This window comes from Orbicella faveolata, unplaced genomic scaffold (assembly GCF_042242905.1).
Source record: "Orbicella faveolata isolate gen_17 unplaced genomic scaffold, um_ofav_v1 contig_12, whole genome shotgun sequence".
NCBI lineage: Eukaryota > Metazoa > Cnidaria > Anthozoa > Scleractinia > Merulinidae > Orbicella > Orbicella faveolata.
In genome coordinates, this window is record NW_028301539.1 from 8,304,642 (window position 1) to 8,329,916 (window position 25,275).

At 39.5% G+C, this 25,275-nt stretch overlaps 1 long non-coding RNA gene and 2 pseudogenes across 2 annotated transcripts in view; 2 read left to right on the forward strand and 1 right to left on the reverse strand.

Annotated features, from left to right (window-relative positions):
* Window positions 1-25,275, reverse strand: part of LOC110047731 (ephrin type-A receptor 4-like) — a 74,953-nt pseudogene that overhangs the window by 10,540 nt on the left and 39,138 nt on the right. Inside the window, exons 4-8 of the transcript XR_016205747.1 lie at window positions 23,016-23,159; window positions 19,488-19,826; window positions 18,906-18,938; window positions 1,595-1,627; window positions 156-258 (exon numbers count right to left, since the gene is read on the reverse strand). The product of XR_016205747.1 is annotated as an ephrin type-A receptor 4-like (transcript). The remainder of the gene's footprint in view (window positions 1-155; window positions 259-1,594; window positions 1,628-18,905; window positions 18,939-19,487; window positions 19,827-23,015; window positions 23,160-25,275) is intronic.
* Window positions 4,054-5,415, forward strand: LOC149116421 (uncharacterized). The gene is made up of 3 exons (XR_016205765.1): window positions 4,054-4,513; window positions 4,661-4,942; window positions 5,349-5,415. It is a non-coding gene; the product is annotated as an uncharacterized LOC149116421 (long non-coding RNA).
* On the forward strand, window positions 13,625-14,953 carry LOC149116422 (uncharacterized; annotated as a pseudogene).

Consider the following 25,275-nt stretch of genomic DNA (forward strand, 5'->3'; position numbering starts at 1 on the left):
ATCAACAGTAACAGGACCCAGTTATGCTTCCATTCTCACATACCAGTATTTTAAAGAAATTTCTCCAAGCTGAATTTACTAGCAAAGAGAAAGAGTTTCGGAATGTCTGTTCTTTGTTCCGTTTCATTGCGGCGTTAATATATTACAGTGCTAACCTTTTGAAGACGATATAGCAGGCAACAGAAGCGACCACGACTATGAGTAATCCAACCAAACCATATACGATTTTCACATACATCGAAGATGCGCTTTTGGTTTCTGTTGGGTGTACACGAAAACACACATGAAGCATTTGAAACTATTAAGACTAAATAAACTACTATTAATGTCACTCACTGATTGCTCTGTCTGTCTAAAACTAATCGGCTGTGAAGAAGAAAACTGCACCGTCGGAATAAGGCCGATTGATGAACAGCTGCTGCTTTTTTTGAGACAAAAGATAACTTTTCCTACAATTTTTTCCATTTAACATTCACCTTTAAAAGAAGATAAGAAGTTATTTGGCTCTGCAAGGAGTATTCCATTGAAGAAACTGTGACTAGGTTTACACTAGAGGAGATTTTTTGGGATTCGTAAATATTTCCGGATTCATTAATTTTAGAGTATTCGGATTGGTAGGAGTTTGCACCGAAAGGATATTCGCATTCCTAACCGTTTACACGAATGGTTAACAAGCTGTTTGTTGCCTCGACGACGAGAGACAAAATGCCGACAAAAAGAAGGCTAGGGATAGGTTGAGACAGTTTGAAGTTTTCTCTCTACTCGCTGACCACGCTATTATTGCTCATTATGTTCCCACCAGGCGTTTGACCAATGTTCTGGTCTTATCCAGAACCTTCGAGGCTTTCGATCGTGCCATCGTCTCCGATAAACTGTGGAGGTAGTCAACATTGTTTGCGTGGATAATTTTGGTTTCTGAGGAATATGGCATTACATGGCCACTATAAAAGTGACTGCGTGGAACTGAAACAGAATGAGGCAGCCAGCGACCGCCATCAATAGTGATCAATGTGACTACGACTGTGACTACATTTCTAGATCCGCCATTTTGGTTCTACCAAAAACTAACAAGATCGCAGGTGGAAAAATATCCGGATTAGAGAAAAAAAATCTTTTACGCGATAAAACTCTCAGGATTCAAAAGTTCTCGGATTCAAAGTACCCACTTTAAATTCTGGATTCAAAATCTCCGGAGACATGACCAAACCGTACAGTTTTTATTTCGGATTCGTCCTCTTGCTTGTAAACGGCAAGATCAATCCAGTACCAAAACGTTCCGGATTTTTCACGAATACGGAACAATTTCCTCTCGCGTAAACCTGGTCTGTGCTGGATTTTTGGTAAATACATATGAAAGTTCGGAGAATCGATAATATTAGAATGGTCAGCATGCAGATTTGAATCTTTGTTGTTGATTTAGCGCTGCTCTTCTCAGTTGGTTGTACATGGACGTTTCACTGACAGTGTTGATTTCGTATGTATTTTTTAACAGTACTATGTTATTATTGATTATTTCTCAAGAAAAATACCTTCACAGGAGCACACTAAAATTAGAACTCATTTGATGTTCTTTCAGTAAAAGTTTTCTAGTTACCTTCATCGGTTCTTGGGGCGGTAGTAGTTTTAGCTGTAGAAGAGAAGAAAAACTTATGAAGGTCATTAATGATTGATAATGAGGACATTTTGCTGACAGCTATTGTGTTTCACTAATAATCTGGCGAAATATCATTGATAACTTCTACACAAGATATGTCTAAGTTTGGGATTAGAAGTAGATGTATCCCCTCTCAGAATCTCCACATTTGAACCGTATTTTTCCCAGGGAATAACCTTCATCCAAGAGAGGAGCTGTCATATAAAATCAGCTGGCGAATCTCTTGTATTGATCACGTGCTGGTTCCTCGATGGAGGCTCTGACGTAATCCACGAGGGAGAGTATTATATATTGTATTGTCTAATTTTAGAGCGAAATGAACTTTTATTATTCCGACCATGTGATCAGTGTTTGTGTTTGCTTTCGGCTTCGTGGACGGCGACAATGGTTTTGAAAACATGATTAAAAAGTCATTGCTTCTAGTTGTCCTTTAGCTGTTGTTATATTGTCGCTCCAGTGGCATATCACGCAAAGCCTGGCTTTCAAGAGTCGCAATTCCGCGCTGAATACCTCGCCTAGGTAACCAACCAGGATACGAGAATTCTCTGTGCTATGCCACTCTCTCCTAAATGCACCCGGTAATATGTAATACTCTGTGACTTAAGCAAAATTGGCAGAAAAACCATTGCGACTTTAGGCGACTTAAGGCGATTTTAGGCGACCTAAGGCGATTTTAGGTGACTCGAGGAGACTTTAATTCACTCGAATGATATAAATTTAAACTTAGCAACAGTCTTTCCATATAGCTCTTGCAATAAACCACTATTGTACCAATACTGGTACATAATTAAGTCATCACAGTCTCAAATATCCAGGGCCGGGTTGTTCAAAGCCTGATTAAACTAACCCAGGATTAGAGAAAATTTTGATTACTTTTATTTTTGTAACTTTTCGGTCCAGTTTTCTGTTTATGTTGTTTGTCTTTCAGTTTTGAGTTTGATTCATCTTAAAACTACACAACCATAAGCAGTGAAATAGATTTCTACACAAAAAAATATATAACCTGGGTTAGCGTTAACTGGCTTTTGAACAAACCGGGCCAGATTTCAAACCATTAAAAAAAGTACTACTAAATAAAAAAATACGACAACACTGAATAGTTACTACTATTAGAATAATCATAACAATAAATACCAGTAAGTTAGCATTAATATTAGTGAAGATATCACAATAAAAAAAAATCAAACAAAACTAATAAAAATATATTCACAGTCACAAAAATTTTAGATTTAAGATATCTTGATTTAATTTGAAGTGTTTGTATATTTTTAATAAATTATTCAAACAACAGGGAAATTATTTACATGCATTTATTTTACAATGCTTCCTAAATTATAAAATGATTATCTTGGAAGACTCATCTGCCATATTTTTGGCATCTCCACTGTCAATTTAGGCATGGGAGTTTAGCAAATGGCATGGCTTCCCAAAGTTGCTCAGTCCTTTTCAGGGACCCAATCGATTTGTTGCTCTCCTGCCTCAGTCACACAAAATATTCCAATACCATAATGAGTACCGCATGCTAAGTTCCTTAGTAAGAACACTTCCTGTCAAATTTCACCAACTACTTGTCAGGCTCCAGAAAACTTTAATGACCCTGGCAGTTTATACAGTGAATCGAATTTTTTAGAAGGTTTTTACCACGGTTGATCAGATCACCAAGAAATACACCCTCCAAGCTTTCACTAGTTTCAAACTGACACATTACAAATGCCCAGAACAATATTTTCACAACGAAATACTAGAAATTGATATATCGATACCAGACGCAGTGGTCTCCGCCATTTTGATTCTCTCAGTAACCTTTGCGCCACTAACTGGTTTCCATGCTTCAAAGAGACGAGACATCAGCCTGTGCCACGAAAATTCGAGATCTTCTGCGAAGTGTCCCCGAATGTACATTTATTTCAAATCACCGGATAATAAATTACTGTATTCAAATTTCGGAGAATATTAGTTTGGCGGTTTGTCTTCCTTCTTGTTTTTTTTTGTAAACGCCTGTCGGAATAATCATACTCGCGTGAGCTCGCATACATTGTAGTCACGGGACCAAACTAAGTCGCGTGTTCCAAACATTTGCCTGGCGGCCATGTTTACTGAGAGTTGATCACAGAGAATTTTCTGTGTCTTTGCTTTCAATAGTAACCGTAGCGCAGTCCACGTAAAGTGTATAAGATGATGTGAACAGTCCGGGATCGTTATCAGATTTGATAACCATGTGACGTCACAACATGGCGGCCATTTCAAAAATCGGGAATTTTCGTATTCACTTCACTTTGCTCGTTATTTGTTCGATTATACTCGGGTAAATTACCCATAATTCTATTCGATAATTACCGGAAAAGAAGGAGCCTCGCGTGTTTTGAAGATGGCGGTCGAAGACCCGCGTAAACGATGTAAAATGCTACTCGTAAAGTGAAACAGCGCTTGCAATTTAGCATCCAAACCAGGTATGTTCTTCATTTTGTCATTAGATTTAAGTTACTTGCAGATTTTTGCGAAAATCACAAAAAATATGTCGTTAATCTTCATGCCATATTCTTGGGATTTAACGTGTTTTTAGTGTTGTGCACGATCTGTGAAAAAAGTGCACGGGGGTATTTTGATTTGCGATGTGTTGTTCGTAACGGCGGCCATATTTACAGCTGTAATTGATGTGTTCCTAGGTATTGATATGGCGGATGCTGGTACCCATAGAATCAAAATAGCAAATTTATGTCGATTTTGTGGATATAGCTTGGTCATTACATAGGGTAGGTTTATTGTTGTCGAGTTTTGCAGCATAAAATTTTCGTTTCTTTTAGGCCTGACAGACACGCACCATTCAACTTTAAGAATTACTGGTGGAAAAATTAAGGGGTAGGTAAAAGTAACTTACATAAATCATCTAAGCCCCTTCAGAAAAAATTATAGCTCTTAGTGAGTCGCTCGATTCATGGTACGGCAGTCCACGTGGTCGGGAAACCACTTGCGAATCTAACATTAGTTGTTTATTTTCTTTTGAAGGGTTACCATGAGTTCAAAATCAAGGGGCCAGAAAGAACTCCTTTTCGTGTCCTTCCTGAAAATGGAAACAAAGACCCGTTCGCACTTCGTTGTGTTTTGCCAGAAATTAGAGAAATACCCGAGACACTTCTAGACGTGCCACAGTCTGGTATCAAAGAGCGCTAAGAAAAATTGCACTTTGAGAGAAGTTGCTGGAAGACAGATAGGCCAGGTGCAATACTTCTTAAACAGGGAACTAAAACACCTTTCGGACTGCGGGACAATCGGCAATCACATTAAAGGGTAAGTTGCCTATATTTTAGAGTCCAAGAATCAATTTCAACAACTCGCAGCCCTGAAATATTTTTCGGAAATGCCGGCCAAACTAGGTCAGTTTTCTGGTACACCAGTCGTTATATAATGAAGCTTATTGTTGGATTTAGCGAGTGAACTATGGTACGAAAACATATTACTTGAATTATAGGTTCTTTTATGTGAATCGGTCATTAAAAGCGTTTTTCCATATCACCGAATGCACAACAATAGACTACTGATCTACAACTAAAACAATTTTTTCCGGAAATGCCAAGACTTCCAAGTTCACTGTCACATCTCACGACATAAAGTGTTGCGTATACCCATTCCACTGAACGGAGGTGAATCACGAATTAAAGTAAATATACCTGCTATATTTTTGTTGTTGTGCCAGAACCATATCAGGCGAGCCCACAACGACAAAGAGAACTCCGGTGCATCAAAGATGGAAACGAAATGTAAAGTACGGCGGAGGGGATTGGATTAGTAATCGCAGAAATGGAATTAGGCGAGGGATGGGATATGGCCATCGAGGTAAGCTATTCTATCTTCAGTATCTCTGGACAGAGAGTCGACAGAGGGAGGGTCGCGAACTGTTTCGATACTATTATTTCCATTTCATAGTGATGAATCATAGTAGGAGATGTTTCGGTCCTAACCACGCTTCGTTCATGCAAACTGAACGAAATTCAGTTACAGCTCTCCGCTTGGAATATAGAAGAAACTTGTTTAGTGTCGATTTGTAAACTCAAGATGTATTTACTGTTAGTGTTTCGTTTATATTTTATACAGACGGTTGAACAACCAGCTTCGCCAACTACCAAGAAAATGAAGCCTGAGTGAAAATAGAAGCTATCATATTAGTATTAATAAACAACGCTTTTGTGAACAGAATAACTGTTGTCTACCTTCGTGTGTTTTTACTCGGAACAAATATTATACGGTGTCTATCTGAAAATGAAACTTTTTGCAGTAGCTTTTGGACAAAGACAGTTTTCTTCCATACATCTCTGTTTCTATTCCATAATCCAGTAACCTATTGTGAAGCAAACATACAATTAATTAAATGAAATTTCAACGCAACGCCCCGTCGACCGCCATATTGAATTATACACTGTTGCTACCAAATAATGTCACGTGAACGAAAACTTGTGCAGCGATTGGTTAATGATTTGTTTTGGTCGAGGTTATCAAATCTGATAACGATCCCGGACTGGTGAATACCTCCCTTCATCAAATCTACGAAAAGGACAGATAAACATTATGCTGCAAGTTGGTTTGTCGAATTAAGAAATTCAAACGTTTACGGTTGGTCGACTGCGGAAGTAAAATGCAAATAATGATTTTTGCCGGAGAAATGGCCCACTTTTGTCACTCTTTTACACCGTAAGTAAAGTAATTAAAGTGTCGACTCAGTTCGGTCTAATTGACTTTGGATGACGATATTTTTACTGCTCAGTGTAAAAGTGACTAGAAACAATTAAGCCTTAACCCAGAATATCTTTCTGTTTTTTTTCTTTTCATCTTGATGATCTGGAATACTTCTCACTGTGGTTGTTTATCAATTATACACTGTAGGTCTTCGGAAGATTTGATTCAGTAATAACTTACAGAAATTAATAAGCTTAAAAGAAATTATCGCAGTATAGTCATTTGTTATATCTTTCCATATTTAATATATTTCTCGATGATAACACAGTGTCATCTTTTTTATTAACTCTTTTACAGTGAAGCACAAGAAACAAATTAAACCTTGATAGAAATAAAAAGCCATCTGTGAGAGAGTATACATCAGATTGTCATTCCATTTAAATTGTCTACATGTGGAAAGTATTCCTGCTAACATGGGGGCTAGACAGGTGCAGGTCTATTAAAACATTACTTTTTTATGTATAAGGGAGCCACGGCTTTAAGGCATAATACAGTAATTGTCAGGTCCTCAGCTTCCCAAAGGACCCTAGTCAACCTCTGCTAATTCCAATGCCATCAAAATTATTGATATTGCATGGTGAGGCGAAGTCTTGCTACTTTACTGTTAGTGGTGCTCCTGAAAGTATGTCCCTTTATCTTTAGTAGCTTCACAGTGATTTTCTTTGCTTTGACATGATCCAGATAAAACATAAAAGCCAAGCTGTTGTATGTAAACAAAAACAAAGGTGTGGCTGACTAGGGCCTATTAAGAGGAGTTTTAGATGGCTCCAATGCATTGGAAATTAAAAGCACACATATTGAGGTTACCTCTGCTTCACCCTGCCCCCCCCCCCCCCCACCCCTGTTCTCTAACCAGTACCCATTTATACACCTGGGTGAGGAGAGGCACTATGAGAGTACGAACACAATGCACTGATCCCCAATACTAGTCCATTGCACCAACCGTTGGGCCATCGTTGCACCTCCTTCATAGTGTTAAGAGTGGAATTTACCCTAACACGACAGCCATAAGTCTAATAACCTTCTACAGGGGCAATTTGAGTGTGTTGAAACCTTTTTAACATTGCGTAACCGATAGCAACTTAAGGCGACTTTAGGCGGCTTAGGGCGACTTAAGGACCCAGAGTAGGCCTGGTAATGACCTTAGATGAAACGCGACCGTTGTGTATTATATCAAAGCACGCATATGTCCTCATACGAGGGTCCTTGTTCCCCTCAACATTTGCCCGCGTTCCCTTGTTCCGCAATTATCCGTACTTGCTCCCTGCTTTACTCAAATGTTCTTGCCCTTTCCCTTGTCCTCCAGCGTTTTTTTGCCTTTGTTCCCCTGTTCTCCAATTGAAATTGACCGTGTTCCATTGTTCCCAGCCCTGTCGTATGGCTTGGATTCACCTGACAAATATCACTTTTTATGTTCAAGCTGGCTTGTCTACGCTTGAAGCACATGTCCTCTCTGCGATTTTCTCATTTTCGCATGAGCCCCATGTTCAGTTTAATCCAGAAATTACTAGCAAAATGACCAGGTGTTCAGTTCGAGCAACGTGAGTACAGGTTTGTCACGCAGACGTTCCGCTTCTGTAGTAATATAGTTGCTTGATCCGTTAATCAAGGATATACCAAATCTTTAAAGACAGTTTCAAAGTGCTCGTTAAAAGACACATCGTAAAAATGCACTCGCCCGTCAAAACTTACTACGCCTGTGCATTGCTTCCCCCCTTATCCCCATCCCACACTCCCACTACATGTACCTCCCGGCTAACGCTACGTCTCGTTACTGTCACGTACGAAATGGCTTGGTGCTTTTGCTCTGTGTGTCGCTAAAACACTAACTGCCTTAGTTTCCTGTCAGGAAAAACTCACTAAGGTAAGGAATAATTCCTAAGCATTAAGTACATTATTGTTTGTTGCTTCCTTGTTAATGCTGCCGTTTTCTATAGGCGAATTTTAATGTGTAATCCGGTAATTCTAGGTTGTTGTATTACTCAAAATCAAAAACTCTCTGGCAATTTTTAGTGTTATTTTCGAAAATAGTTCACCATAGGGTTTCTCATGGCAAAATATGAAGAAATCCGTGATTTCAGTTTTGAAAGTTAATTCTCCATATTTACAGTCCTCTGGTCTTAAGAGACCCTGTCCATGAAGGAGATTTATTTTATCCGGTAAAATAAATGGTTTTATGATGCTTGTTATGACTCCGTTCTCACTTACGCCTGAGGGGCTTCCGGTACTACGCACGGTTATGACGTCACATTCCTCGAGGCGCTTTGTCTCCCGTCACGTCGATTGAAGAAAGCATCGTGGTAGAATTTCAGCGAAGGGTCGAAAATTTGATTTCGCTCATATTTTTGTGGTAAATAGCCAAGGGCATGACAAAAACTACTGAATAGTTTTTTTGGCAAAATATCTTTTTATTTCAAAGAAATATGCAAATTACCAAATTTTGTTAAAATCGTCATTTGACGGACCATTTTATTAAACAAGTTTGAGAGCCTCGCATGCAAAACCACATCATTCTTCCGTCTTTAAAACACTCAAATATTTTTGTGCAATGTTTAAATATGTACTGCGTTGATTTCAGGGAATGTTGCGGGTTTTTTTTGGGTGCAAAATAATTAAATTTTGAAGACATGTGCGAATCCTTCAAATGGATAAAGCTTCTGGTGGTTGAATCGCAGAGGGATGGTCTTTAGATTCCTGTAAAAATTTCTTTGGACAAATGATTGTGAGCGGCGCGAGAGCTTTTCAAAGTGCGTTAAAAATGCAAATATTTGACCATCCGTCGTCAAATTTCAATTTACGGGTTAGACGTATATTTAAGCATGCGCCACATGACTTGACCTGTTTTAAAAGTTGAAATAGACACAGAGCTGATAATTTCGAAATGTTCTAACCTTATTTGCTGTAAAAGGCAGGTCCAAAGCCGATTTGACGTGTTTCTGTCACCATTCGTCGCACATAAAGCAGAAGTTTGCTTGTGTTTACACAACGTCCGATGTACATTGCCAACTGTCACCTCATTTAATGGTCGAATACCATGAATCTGTAACCATCTTTCGGCGCATATGATCACCACTGCATCTAAGTCAAAAACGGCTAAGTCAGTTGTAGATAGCTGCTTGCTTTGCACTACCCAAAATATTACGTTTGATCATCGTTTGATCTATTGCTACTGGAATCCTTGCTTGCAGCGGTTCCTTGTTTGTTCGTCACGCAATGCTGTCATTTCCATTTTAGGGGGTAGGGTAGGACAATTTATATCCTAATACGTAAGGCTCTGTAAGGCTTGGAACCACAGGGAGCACACAATCTTGTTGAATAGGAAGAGATTAAATTACGAAATGAAAAGAATGAATACTTTACCATTGCCCTTGTTGTCATCTTTTACTAGACCACCGCTACCTAAATGCCCTGCGTAATACTGTAACGCTAAACTCGTACCTAGGCCTTTTCGCGCTGTGCAATTATTTTTGGTTTACATATAATACAATCATGATAGACGGGTGTTTGAATTATCACTCGTCACCTTAAATTTCAGACTCTTATTTGCCATCGCCCTTTCCTGCAAAGTTTTTAAATTTTGGGTGGCCGCTTAATAGGGGTAACGACAATAGAGAAACCCTTACCGGAACGACCAAATGGTGGCCGCGGACGCTTAATAGAGGTAACTGGTCAATAGGGGCCAGTTTTATTTACAGTATTTTGCTGACTATAATTTTGGACTGTATTGACAAGGGAGGCAAGTGAGCCACACCAGACATTTTGAACGCAATACAAAAATTCGCCCACTCTCTAAATTTGCCAGCTACCAGCCAAAACTAACTCGTAAGATTTATTTAAAACTTTGCCGAACTTGTTCTCGAATAATTTTACGACAGTCGGAGAATTTTAGCTTCTTTTGCAAAGCTTTTTCTCAAATCGCTTTTCGCAACGTGATCGTACCGTTACCTAATCCCAAACAAGTCATCCAACGCGCGCTCGCACTCCTCTCCCTCTCCCACACATGCTTTTTTAATTTTGGACACGACAATTCTTTGCAAACCTCTCCCCGGTGCGCACTTTTTCTTATGTGTCCGATGTCGCCGATCTCCGCATGGAAACAAAATGTCGCAAATAAGGCCTGAAGTGTTTACATGAAATTCAGCAATAACAACTGGGAGCTGGGGCCCGCTTCTCGAAAGCCCCGGAAACTTTTCGAGCCCGTAAAGCCATTTTTAGTTCATCTGTATCTAAAAACGGAGAAGTGTATACGCCTACAACTTCTTGTATGAAGGGAACTTCTGTTCATATTGGGCATATGTGAATTAAACAGCTCTGTAATCGTAATGTTCGAGATTTTGCTATGGCTTTCCAGGACCGAAAAGTTTCCGGGGCCTTCGAGAAACGGGCCCCTGGAGAAGGATTTTGTTAAGATTTGTCAAAAAACATGTGTGGGAGAGGGAGGAGAGCGCAAGCGCGCGCTGGATGACGCGTATGGTACCTGACCCAACTTGTACGAACCAACGCGAACGAACCAATTTTGCGAAAGATAACCTCTGACTCCTTTTTTCCCAACCCTCTTTCACCTTTTAGACACGGTCCTTTGCCTTTAAAATGGTCTGAAATTCCTTCCAGAGCTCTGCACCTGCTGCTGCACTCCGCGGGGGGAAACTCCCATATAAAAATGACGGGGTTGCTCGTCACGCCTTTCAGGGGTTAAAAACGCGGTTTGGTATCTCTTAGGGTGCTTAGTGTCAAAAGGTCCACAGCGGGAGCTTTTGCAGTACGTTTTAGGGTATTGAGCTGAATAAATATGACTTGAGATTATGTGTTATGTATGAATTAGTGCAAATAAATATATCAAATATCAAATATTTGAACTGCAGAGAAAAAGATCAAGACAAGGTTGATCATCGCTGTTATACACACGACTTAAGCAGTTGTGAAATTAAGGCTTTTTTTTCAGGCTTTAATTTCACAACTGCTTAAGTTGTGTGTATAACTGCGATGATCAATCATGTCTTCGTGAGAATCAGTACCTCTAAGAGGAGGAAAACACCTCCAAGCCACGCCCTCAAAACAGGATCTCGGTACCACTTAGGGGTTCTTTTCAGGGTACGGAAACCTTCTTCTCCACCCTAATCCAAGTTTTGTGCGATGGTTAGATATCGTCACATGGTGCGCAAACTTTCGCTTTTGGTGAACTTCGCCGCTCGGTATTAAATCAGCTCGACTCGGTTAATTTATTAGTAAACTTTTGATCGTTGATATCTTTATTGCACGAAAGCAACGGAACAATTTCAGTTTTACGCTTTCGATTTTTAGTGTTATAGCCACAAACTCCACCAATAAAGCTTTAAAAAGAACAGCAGTCTTCTATTTTCTGTTACAAACATACTAATGCTTAGCCACTAAGCAAATAAAATACGCCAAATAAAATGGCATGGCCAGGGTTTGTTTACTCAGGTAATTTATACTAATTAAATTTAGTCGGTTTTGCTCACGAATTAGACACGTTGTGATTTCCTATTCTTATTTCAGCTAATTCTCGCTTCGCTGAACTATAATTTGTTTATGGCGATTTTTTTTAAATTGTACTAGCTTTATCAGCTGTTGTCTGAAACATCAGAAAGTACAACAAATGTGATTTGGACTGAGGCCACGTACACTATAGAATACGATTATATAAATATACACATATTATTATATGTATGAAGAGATAAACAATGAATAAATTGTTTCACTTATCCTGAGAGTGCTCTACACAAAATAGATCAAAATGTGTAGCATATGCCGTCACAGCATTGCGTGACGAACAAATAACGACAAAGACTGCGCTGCGCGGACACGCTTATTAGCAATGGTCAGCAATCGATCAAACGTAATATTTTGGCAAAGCAAGTATCCATCTACAAATGACTTAGTCCTTTTTGATTTAGATGCAGTGGTGATCATATGCGCCGAAAGATGGTTACAGATTCATGGTATTCGACCAATAATAGGTTGACAGTAGTCAATGTACATCGGACGATGGGTAAACAAAAGCAAACTTCTGCTTTATGTGCTACGAATGGTGACAGAAACACGTCAGATCGGTGTTTTGGACCTGCCTTTTACAGCAAATGAGGCTAGAACATTTCGAAATTATCAGCTCTGTGTCTGTTCCAACTTAATATAGGTCAAGTCATGTGGCGCATGCTTAAATATACGTCTAACCCGTAAATTGAAATTTGACGACAGATGGTCAAATATTTGCATTTTTAACGTACTTTGAAAAGCTCTCGCGCCGCTCACAATTATTTGCCCAAAGAAATTTTTTACAGGAATCAGTAGACCATCCTTCTGCAATTCAACCACCAGAAGCTTAATCTATTTGAAGGTTTCGCACATGGTGAAATCAATTATTTTTACGAAGTACTTTTAAGTGAGTGAAATACATGTCTTCAAAATTTAATTATTTTGCACCCAAAAAGACAACGCAACGTTCTCTAAAATCAACCCAGTACACATTTAAACATTGCACGAATTAAAAATATCTGTGTGTTTTAAAGACGGAAGAATAATGTGGTTTTGCATGCCAGGCTCTCAGACTTGTTTAATAAAATGGTGCGTCAAATGACGATTTTAACGGAATTTGGCAATTTGCATATTTCTTTGAAATTAAGGGATATTTTGCCGGAAAAACTATCCAGTAGTTTTTGTCATGCCCTAGCCTATCTACCATAAGGATATAAGCGAAATTGAATTTTCGACCCTTGCCGCGAAATTAAGAATTTGTCTGATTCTTACAGGCAGGCACTCTTAAGAGCGCAATGTAGATTGGGAAGTTGATTATTAAAGCAACTTCTAGATTTGATTCGTGTGTTGTGGCCGTTAATTGCATCGGTGGCGGAACGTGACCTCTGGCGACGAGAAGTGAAGTTGCAACTGCCCAGACCATGGCGTCAACAAAGATAGATGATTTAACGAGGTAAAACCCTTCGACCCACATTGTCAACCTTCAGGCGTGGGAAGGCGATGGCCGTTGGTTGAAGAGTTTCTCGGTGTATGCCAACAGCAAGGGCTTGCTCATTCAAGGGGATAAAGCGGATAATAAAATCCAGGGGAGAGGTCCTTCATTCAGCCGGCGAAGCTGTTCAAGAAATTGTGGAAACGTTGGCCGACACAGGCGAGGCGAAAGATTACGAAAAAGCGGTGAAGGCCTTGAACGATTATTTCATTCCAAAGGTAAATTCGACATACCAAAATCCCTTGTTCCACAGCATGGAAGAACAGGACGGCGAAACTGTGGCTCAGTTCGTGACAAGATTGAGCAAGTGGTCAAGGACTGTGATTACGGCGAACAAGCCGAGAACCAGATTCATGATCAACTCGCGCAGCAATGTAAATGACATGAATTAAGGAAGAAACTATTGGAAAAAGATGAGAAATTAACCTTAGAGCTGTTACATTAAAGGCAGCAAATTACGAGCGAGTTCAATCAGAGCTGGAGAATACGGAAGGCAGAAAGGTTGTGAATTCGGTCCGTGACAAGCGGGAAGACAAAGGGAAGGAGCCTGTAAAGCGAGCATTATGTGGAAAAGTAGGACATTTTGGGTGAGACTTTGAATGCCCTGCGAAAGGAAAAACTTGCCATAAGTGTGGAGGAGCTGACCACTTTGGTTCGCAGTGTAGAACGAAAAGAGCCAAACCTCCCAAACCTAGACTGGAAGAGAAGACAAAAGGAAAGAAAAAGAAGGAGAAGCCATTCAGGTACGTGGGAAGTGAAAGAGATGAAGACGAGTATGCATTTACTGTGAATTCTACTACATCACCTGAGAAAATAGATGTGACTGTGAGCGGAGTTATAGTAGCGATGTTGAATGATTCAGGTGCGAGCACCAATGTAATTGACAAAAAATGTGTGGTCATAGTTAAAGCAAGACAAGATTAAGCGTGAGTCGAAAAAGAGTGATGGCAGTAAACAGCCGCTGAACGTTCTAGGAGCATTCTGAGCACTGGTAAGAGTAGAAGGGAAAGAAGCCGAAGCCGAATTTGTCGTTATTAATGGTGAAGGGGCATCCTGCTTGGAAGAGAAACTGCCATACAGCTAGGCGTGTTGAAATTTGGAACCCAGATCTGCACTTTGACATCTAAAGAGAAGGTCATGTCTGGTTACAAAGAAATCTTTGAAGGTGTGGGAAAGTTGAAAGATTACCAAGTTAAGTTGTATGGCGTAACCAGTCAGGCGCACCCCATATTTTCTTCAACATCTCAGAGGATATCATTATTCATGGGAAGAACACTGAAGAAAATGACAGAAGATTGCAGCGACTCTTGGAAAGGCTGAAAGAGAAGAATCTCACGCTGAATGAAGAGAAGTGCAGGTTCCACGTGACCCAGATGGTGTTCATGCGACTGGTGTTAGGTGACAATGGTACTGGCCCTGCCGAAGACAAGGTAGAGGCGATCGTCGATGCAAGAGAACCGCAGAGTGCATCAGAAGTCAGAAGCTGTCTGGGACCGGCAAACTACAATGCTACCCGGAGAGCATGCAGAATATTGCCGATCCGAGCAAGCAGAATCTTCATCAGCGCACAAGGTGTCGGATGAATTTGTCAGGTTTGTCGCAGTAACTGCGACTCCTCAAACGATGACAACACGTGAAATTGAAAAAGCCTCATCAGAAGACGGAGAGTTTGTGGAATTGCGTCAACACATTAAAGACGGAAACTGGAATGGTGATCAGCACAAGCAGTATATACCAGTATGCGACGAACTGTGTGTTATTGGCAAGTTAATTCTTCGAGGTACCAGGATTGTCATACCAAATAAGTTGAGACCTCGAGCACTGAGCCTTGCCCATGAAGGACACCCAGAATTGTCAGTATGAAGCAGAGATTGCGACCAAAGATATTCTGGCCTGGAAGCGACAAGGAGACCGAGAGGTTTCGCAAAACCTGTCATGCTTGTCAGCTTGTAAGCAGTCCCGCAAACCCAGAGCCAATCAAGTCAACCCCATTACCAAGTGGCCTATGGCAAGATTTGGCCATCGACTTGTTAGGCCCATTACCATCAGGATAATCTGTCTTAGTCATCGCTGATTACTGTAGCAGATAATATGATCAAGTGGAAATCATGCGTTTGACAATGTCAGAGAAAGTCATAGAGTGTTTGGAGAAAATCTTCACCACACATGGAATCAATTACTTCGAAGCGACAATGGTCCACAGTTCAGATCAGAAGTGTTCGAGCGGTATTTGGAGGGTGACGGTATACAGCACAGGGAGGCAACACCATTGTGGCCACAAGCGAACGGCGAGAAGGAAAGACAAAACAAGTCCCTCCTCAAATAAAAAGGATGAAAATAGCTCAAGCTGAGGGAAAAGAACGGAAGAAGGAAGTTCGCAATTATTTGGTAGCATACAGGTCAACCCCTCATACAACCACAGGCGTGAGTCTATCACCTATAAAATGTAATACCAACCATAAAAGTAATAAGAATTGACCATAAATGTAATAACTTTTAACAACAAATGTATTGAATACACCAACCATAAATGTAATAAAATTTGTTGTAATAAACTTCCTTATTACCTCTGAGTGAAGGGAACAAAAACCCTGCCATTCTCTTATTTGGTACAGAGTAGCCTGTTCAAGGCTCTCGAATAATCGTAGTTGAACGAAGATACCTTATTCCCCCTAGTTTCTCCCTCCCTCGCCGGCTTTCTGGGACAGACCAATTGGAGGACTCATTTCCCGTAGCACCGTTTTGGTCCAAAGGACAAAACCCGAGAAACCATCATTATAGTCCGTGCGAATCTTTAGAAAGTACTTACATTATGAATGTAAAGTCTATATACCAGACGAGATCTCGAGTGGTCTAAAATAAGTGCGTTTGAGGTGGTAAGAGTTGATGACCTTCAAGTCCACTTAATTGAAGTGCTGGGAGTTGATAAAGTTTCATATATTTGAAGAATCTTGAGGCTGTTGGAGTAATTTTACAGGCAAGTGCATACGAAAATTTTGGGACGCCCCGGCATCAAGCGAAAACAAAACCGAAACAGCCAAGTATTATCCCTTCCGGTTCGAACTTCTACAGTCATTTGTTCGACTCTCGCTTAATTCTTAGTCATTCTTTTAGAATTCATTTGCCAGGGGCTAGCCACCCACCTTTTAAAGAAGTAAATAAAAATAGTATCGGACATAAAACGAAGGCGTATCTCGGTTTTCTTAGGCACTGTTTAAGACTATTTTCGCACATGTTACAGTTTTACCGATTCGCTATCAGCTATACAACAACAGCAACAACAACTTTGTTATGACTCGCATATTTACAATTTTTACAGAAATAGATATACAGATTAAGTTAAAAATGATTGATAACAGCAACAGCGCGAACCCGCAGAGAGCCTGGGCTAATCTAGGCGGGCCACATCTATATTTATATTAAAAAAATAAGATTGTTATGCAACTACTTATAGAAGGATTTACAAAACCGTTTAATACAAGTACATTTACATATTTTCATTGACACTAGGAGCTATGATTTACTAGAGATAAACTAAACTATGGGTTAAAATTAATCAGGAACTAAATTTAAGAACTTGAGTCAGGGTGTCGACTTCAACATAGTCATCCCTATCTGAAAGAGTCTCAAATAAAAATCTACGATGCTGTGATGTTAATACAAACCTGAATATTTACACAATTGTTTTAAGTATTAGTTGCCATTGTTGAGTTCACGTTGTAATAAACCAGGTTTTGGTCTATAGTTTTGTTTAGTGTTCTATCCTTGTATGGCTGGTGGGACATCAAATATATCTACCCTCGTTCAAGAAAATGGATCTGGACAACAACTTTGGCCAAAGCACAATAATAGGACAATCACATGTCTTTTGGAGGGCGCGCAAATAGTTTATTTGGGGCCAGAGTAGCATCATTTGCACCCGAGCGGAGAGAGGGCGCAAATGATGCTACTCGGGCGCCAAATAAACTATATGCCTGACAAAAGTCATGTGATTATAATTATCATCAATGCAAAAGGCCAAATTGTGCAAATTCATTTAAAAGGAAAAAATGTTTAAGAGAAATGTAGCATGAGAATATGATATGGAAAGTTGTTGCTACAATACGATTAGCTGAACAAGAGCCAAATAAAATTCTTATCTGTTTACAATAAAAGTCAAATATGATCTAGTTTTAAAAAGATTCCTTTGGACTTCCTGCTTTGAGATCCGCTGTAATTTTTCTTTCCTCACACCATTTCTCAAACTTTCTTACTCCCTGCTCAGTTGTTTTCTTGGCGTATTTCGCTTGAGCTTTTTGCTCGACTTCATCCAGTTGCTCGTTGTCTAAGTCCGAGTTTTGACCAGAAAAAAGCTGAAAATTTGGGACTTCGAAATCTCCAAACGTCAATCGTTCACTACAGAAGTACAAAGTAAGCAAGTGCCAAGTCATAATCTTGTTTAAAATAGTCCCACTTACCCCATCCCTCCTGCAAGCTAGCAGTTTTGTCCCCCCCCCCCACCAGCACTGTTAAGTCATTGGCTGGGTACAAGACGGAGCCATCCACTACCACCCGAAAAATTGGCTTGATTTCTCTAGATTTCTGGTGAAGAAATTTAAAATTAAAACAGGCTTTACGCTTTTTCTCTAAAAGGTGATGTTTGACAGGAATTCAATTTCTTCTCTTCTTTTCGAAGCCAGAAAGTCCCAAAATGTTTTCACTAACACCTCAAGCGCACTTATTTTAGAGGATTCGAGATCTCTTCTGGTATAAAGACTAAACGATTTCTAAATGTTCGCATGGACAGTAATAATGCCTTTTCGGGTATTGGTCTCCGGGCCAAAACGATGATGGAGCAATGGGTCTTCCAATTCGATTTGCGGGGCGCCTGTCGTGCCTGTACGAAATAAGACAATGGCAGGGTTTGTGGCCCCTTGACTCCGAGGTACTGTAATAGGCAGTTTATTACATTTATGGTTAAGTCTTATAACATTTATGGTTAAGTCTTATTATATTTATGGTTGATCAGTTTATTCCATTTATGGTTAAATTTTATTACATTTATGGTTGGTGGATTTATTACATTTGTGGTTAATAGTTGTTTCATTTGTGGCCGATTCTTATCACATTTATGGTTGGTATTACATTTATGGTTTTTATTACATCTATGGGTGATCCAGATGAGTCCAGCGGAACTCTTGTTTTGCAGAAAGATGCGTGCTAAACTACGTGAACTGAGGGAGGAGAGCGTAGAGAGTAAGGTGCGAGACAGAGATGACGAAATGAAGTACTGTGTGTCATTCATTTCTTTGTAAACAATTTATAGTGTCTATGTATATGCTATAAGTTACTTAGGAGTGACAAGAACACATAAACCCAGCATCTGACTTGACAGACATGCACATACATGAACAAGTGTTCGCTGCGATAAAAGAAATAATCCACTCATTCAAATTTACGTATTAGTTACATACAGAAAGTAAGATGACAACAACAATAACAACCACCACATTTCATAAATAATACAGCGTGTTAAGCTCTACAGATGCATCTTACCAGTCATTCCTTCAGTTGGGTTGTGTTTGCTCTCTAGGAAGGCAAAAAGTAAGAAGCAATAACCACCTCACTTATTCCAAATATAAAGTTGGTTTAACTACCTTCATATTGAGTGAGAGAGTAAAAGGCAATAATGTCACCAAAAGGGTGATACATAGGTCTTAGCACTGGCAACATCATTGTGTTACTTTCACAGTGCCTGCCAGGGCACCGGCAAACTGTTAGAGCAATCCAACAAATCCTGGATCCTACTGGGGAGGGGGAGGGGGGAAGAGACGGGTAGGGGTTGGGCAACCTACAGATGATTACATGTAGTTTCCCATTAAGGATCAATGTAGATTATCCCAATCATTCAAACTCTGTGGCAGACAAAGTGGGGATTGGGCAGGGGAGAGGGGTTGTCGAACCCCCTATTTTTTTTAAAAAAAATGAGACACTATAACAAGCGGCAAAAATTGAGCATAGCTGGAAAACTATTAACCAACCCTGTATCATCATAGAAAACAACACTTGCAATACTACAAGATATACATGTACAAAAGTGTACATTGCATAAAATGCAACTGACCGACTAAACAATACCTTTTGTTTTCACATACACTTCAGCATAATTCCAGTTATCCTTGTTGTTTTCCAGTTGATTCAATTCACTCACAGAATAAACTCTGAACAAAAAGAAGCTGGACGGTGATAAACCATGAACTGTTACATTCATGCCAGTTAAGTTCTCCTTTCCTGGTAAATATTGCACTTGTCGACCACATGCCTCCTTACAGTTCTTATCCTCTTCAGACTTGCACCTGAAGCAGTCCAGGGCATATGTTATCTTTCCATTATCGTCTGGCGAGCGGTGCCAGCTGATGACAACACGTGTTGCAAGGACCTTGGTAAAGTTAGCCTTGACTGGAGCTTGTGGGAGAGCTGGAAAAGATTATTGTGATGTTCTTATAACTTCTAAGGGCAATAAACGTCTAGATTCTTACCACTTACAATGTAACAATAGCAAACTCTACTTGAAAATGATTGGCTCAAACAGTCTGTTAGATATTAAAATTATTATTAATATTAGTAGTAATCAGAGATTATGAGAGTGCATTCGACGCTCTCTCTTTAATATATATATATATATATATATATATATATATATACCGTAAATAAATGATTTCACTAGCTGACTTTCAACCTTTGTCTATTACTAAAATTAACGTTTTTCAGCAGCAACCGAGGTTTTACAGTCAGATATGCATAGCGTCAAAGTCCATGCTAGTGAAGAGGTCACGATTTGTTGATACGTTGCGTGACACCGCCAGTTTCTGTAGACTCTCAAGTTTCATAGAATATTTAAATTACGTACATTATTCTAAGCTAGCATTTGCTATCGCATGCTCGTTTCACGTGGTCGTTTATCGTAAACAAACGCCATGCGACTAATTCAAGTATTTCCCCTGATGAATAAAGTAGTCTCATGGATCTTGCCTTCAGAGTACTTTTCCACCAATTCCTAACAATAAAATTTCGACCGGATAAAGACTGAGCTATCTGTCGCGACTGGAACTAATCAACAAATGCAATCAAAATGTAGTTGTTCCCACGGTTATCATCCCAAAGCGAAGTCATGTTAATAAACAAGGACAATTCCCTCAGATTTCGATAAATGCTGCCGTCGAAGTGTTAAAAATTTGCCAAAATCTAACACTGAGGGCACATAATAGCGAAGCATACAGCAACTGAATGGAAAGAAGTCAAAGAAAGATCCATCGAAAAGAAGAGCTCAAATGGCCTGCTCACATACTAACATGTTCACCACATGTCTTATCACATGTCTTAGCATTAAACGGTACCAGTTTACTGCCCGTGACATGCCCCTGTAAAACTCAAGCGGGGTGGCCATTTTGGTGTCCTTACAGGAATGTGTTTTCTCAGCATATAACCGTGCACAGGGTAACCAACTCTGGACAGCCACCGGTCAAAATAAGGTTTGCGTTCCACTTCATCGAACGCAATTAAACAATTTTAATTAATTTATAACCAATCATAATATCATTATGATTACATATTTATTTAATATTTTCCCGACAGCTTATGTCCATGGACGATGTAAACATGAGAGAATTAACTTCTGGGAGAATTTGTTTGGGTTGTTTGAAAGGCAGATAAAGCTATTCACTGGATAGCGATTTATGTGGGCTGTGAATGTATCCGTACATTGGAATAATTTCCAATCACTCTGGCTTTACACTGCTTACACTACTTGCTCAGAATTCATAATAATTGTTTGACTCTGTATTGAATTTTTTTTGCATTTTATATTGTTTTACCACGTAAAAAAATGCTTAAAAAAGGGTGCCAAAGTTGGACATTTTGGGACATTCTGTACTCGGGGTTTGGATGGGAAAATCCAGACCAATGGAGTATGTATGATTAGCCAATCAGATTCAAGGATTTAGGATTCTGGACTGTTGAGAAGTTGGAGACAAAAAATAAATAGATTTAGCCACGCCAAAATGTGGCACCCCTGATTACAATAACTTAGTGTGGTTTGAGCCTGCGATCCAATCGAAAACCAGTATCTAATCAGCAGTCAGCAAAAAAGTGACCTTGATGAGCTCTAAACCTGAGCCCACAATACAGCCATGTGACACTGGTCAGCAGATACCTTGTTTTTGACAAGTGTCAATTGACATAACATCCAATGTCCAATATCAAAGATGTATACTGTAAACCAAGGATGCATGACTTGGTTAGGAGTATGGCGGCCATGTGGCGAGACGTCATTGTCGTAGGGTGCATGTACCTGTAATCCCTGCCATAATCCCTGCCGCTAGCCACATTGCCCACGAAAAAAGAGTTGCATGCATGCAGTTCTGTTCCTATTCTTATTATGCTCCGTGTGACAGCCCTGCGGTTTTGTTCTGTTAAGGCACAGTGAAATAAATTTACATTGAGCAGATAGCCCTGAGCTTGCTCTACAAGATGATACCATTTTTGATGGTTATGACGTCAAATAATCCTCCATCTTGGATTTCATAGAATGCTTATGAAATGCCCAAATTGAATATTTGTGAATTTCTACAATTGTATGAGGAAAACTGGACTAAAAACTAACACAATTATACCAAAAAAGTTGATTCTTGGCCAGACCTACACGAAATTTGAAGTTGCCATGGCAACATGAAAACTGATGGACACACAATTGATGCATCACATTTTCTGTGGAGGATGAATGAACAGCTACTGAAGTTTCAGCCCCCTAGAGTAAATTGTCTTTTCAAAACTTTGAAAAAAACCTTATAGGGGTGGTGGCACCCATCCCCCAACCCCAACTCCTTGCACATCCAAGGGTTGAGACAGAGTTTTTTAAATTGCTTGGATAAAACCTAGTACAAGGGTGCAAATAACAGTTGGCCATCAGAAAATTGTCTGCTAAAACTTGAGGTTTTGACCAGCAAAGTCTCAGCCTGGTTGGATATTATGACAGCGCATTTCTGATCTAATGCAAAAACTATGTACCTTGAGATTTGGGCGCGAATATGGAACATTTTCATTTTATTATACGTTGGCATAAACATGTGATGGAAAAACATATAATTTTGTCCAAACAAACTGGCCTCTTTTCAGGTCAAAACTTGTCCCTGGCCGGACAAATGACCTGCCTAATGACAAAAATTATTTGCAGGCTTGTAGTAGGTATGTCAAATTTGATCCATGCTTGGGCTACCTATCTACATGATCAGTGCATCTAGGTGAAACGGGACACAGGTACCAATTTTATCAGAGCTACACAAATTTATGTATACCTGCCAACTTTTTCCGAGTTATGAGCATGAGATTTCTTTTGTATAATTTGTGTAATTTACTGTATTTAAATTAGTATTGAACTTTAAACTTGTGCATTTACTAAGTTGAAGTTTACAGAGAGATGAGTGTACAAACTCTACTAACAGTGCATGTAAGCTAATGTGTATTTCACAATGCTACACATAGATTTCTTCTGTTCCTTTGGAAAACTCAAAGGTAACGTTAATCCTTACCCATCCTGATGTCCTTGAATCCAAGGAGGAAAAATTAAGGACATTCAACATGATCAAATGGTGTATGACTGAAATGTACCTTTGCAATCCTCTACATCAGGTGATTGGTAGAATCCTTCTTCACAAGTGCATGCTGTTCTCTCAGCATTAGAAACTGACCTCAGAGGACATTGAACACATTTTGCGTTGCTGATGGTACTCTTGAATGCTCCACTTGGACATTCTACATAATGAACGAAAAAAAATAAAGAAGGAATTTGTATACCGGTATGTAATCATACAGTTTCGAGTTCAATTTGGAATTAATTTGCACGAGTGAGCTTTTTGAAAAACACACAAGTGCAAATTAATTCCAAATTGAACGAGAAAAACCGTATGATTACTTATTAATAATATAAACATGTGATACCATTGGCTTAGAAAATTTCCTTTTATCTCTCAGCCAAACATAACTCAGAATTACGACGTGTAATTTGCACTGGTGTTACACTTTTTGCACTGGTGTTACACTTGAACTGCACTGCTCTCAGCCAATCAGAATTGAGTAATTTTTTCATGTATATTATTAAGAAAGAAACCCATGGAAAATTAATTAAAATTTAATACAATGCATATCTGTCTGAAAAATAAATTAAAATATTAATTAATAACAATGGGGATAGCCTGTGTGGCAGGCCATACAAGGGGAGGAAAGGGTCAAAATGAGCCCAGGAGGATCAAGCACACTTCAAGAAGGATGGCCTGCAAGGACACTATTGTTGTCTTCTTTTTTTACATGCACCAGATGGACGTAAAAACCATGATTGGTCAGATTTAAGTGAATTACTTAATCCATTGTTCTGATTGGTCAGCCACCTGTCATTCTAGAGCACAGGGACCTCACATTCAGATTCAACATGGCATATAAATCAAGGGATCATTTCGAACTATTTCTAGAGGAACTGCTAAGATCTTTGGAAGAAAACGGTATAACATTCGCGCTAAAAGCAGTGCAACAGAAGGCGATTAAACAATTGATTGCAAAAGAAGATCTCTTTTCGCTTGTTCCATCCTCCGCAGGTCTTCAAATTATTTCATTTTCTCGCCCAAAAAATAGAACAAGAAATATGAGAACCCGCTGGCACCTACAGATTATTCTGATTGCATAATTTTGACAGCCAGACATTCCACTGTTGAGTGGGTTTTGCATAGTTAATTAGGGGGCGGAATGAAGAAAACAATAGCGTCCTTGCAGGCGCATCCACCATCATGCGCCTCGCACGTTTGTTTGAAGGATAATGATGAAGTGGCTGTCTTGAGTGCAGTAAGCTGCTTCATGCGAAGAAATTTAACACGCATTCATGATTATTTTAAGTAAACTCTTCCGAGATATTTACCCGACCGACTCAAGAATTATTTGCGTGTGATGGGAAACTTGTGAACTTTTCTCACAGAAGATTATACAAACTGGGCAAATACCCACAGGAAATTCGGAACCAGTCCACAATTTTCCAGAAAAGCTGATCCTAACATTTTTGTGGAGGATAGGCAATCAATAAAACGGCTCAAACTGTGACAGATCGTATTGCATCAGTGTAGTGTTGACTGGCTGCCAAAGTCTTGTAGCTTTGGTGGAGGCAATATCCACAGCTGGAGGAACTAGGTCCGATTCATACAGGGTAGAAATGCCAAATAGAACAGGAAATTTCCAGAATTTCCAAATTTCTGAAAAAAAAAAAGAAAAAAAGACGACCTCCAGAAGCTGACCAAAATTTTCAAGATGAGTACCGGTAAGTTTCTGGAAACTTCCTGAACATTCTATCCGATTTTGAACCGAAATTTCCCAACATTTTGGTCAAATGGTACACACCCATAGTAAAGGCTGTCAATCAACTGTAGATTGTACATGCATCTAATAAATTAATTAAATTATACAATTAGTAGGTAAAGCCTGCATACGAGTTAGGTGGCCCATTAGGTCGGCACTGATCTCCAGTTTCAGTAGCAACATGCAACTACATGTAGGAGTATTTCATCTACTTCCCCATCCTCCCCGCCTCTTCCCCCCACTGGGATTAAGGATGCTAGTCCATCACAGGGTTACATGTACTCCCCGGTATATGCACCTGTGTGGAGAGAAGTAGTTTAAGAGTAAAGTATTTTACAAGAGAACACAAGACATTGTTCCCAGCCAGGATTTGAACCCAGACTGCTTGAGCTGAAGGCAAGCACACTAACCACGAGGCCAGCGGGCCACCACTGACACATTAGTAGCTCCAAAGATATAATAAATTAATTTATATAATATTTTAATTATATAGTTTAATCATTTTGGTAACCAGGGTGGATATTTAAAGTTG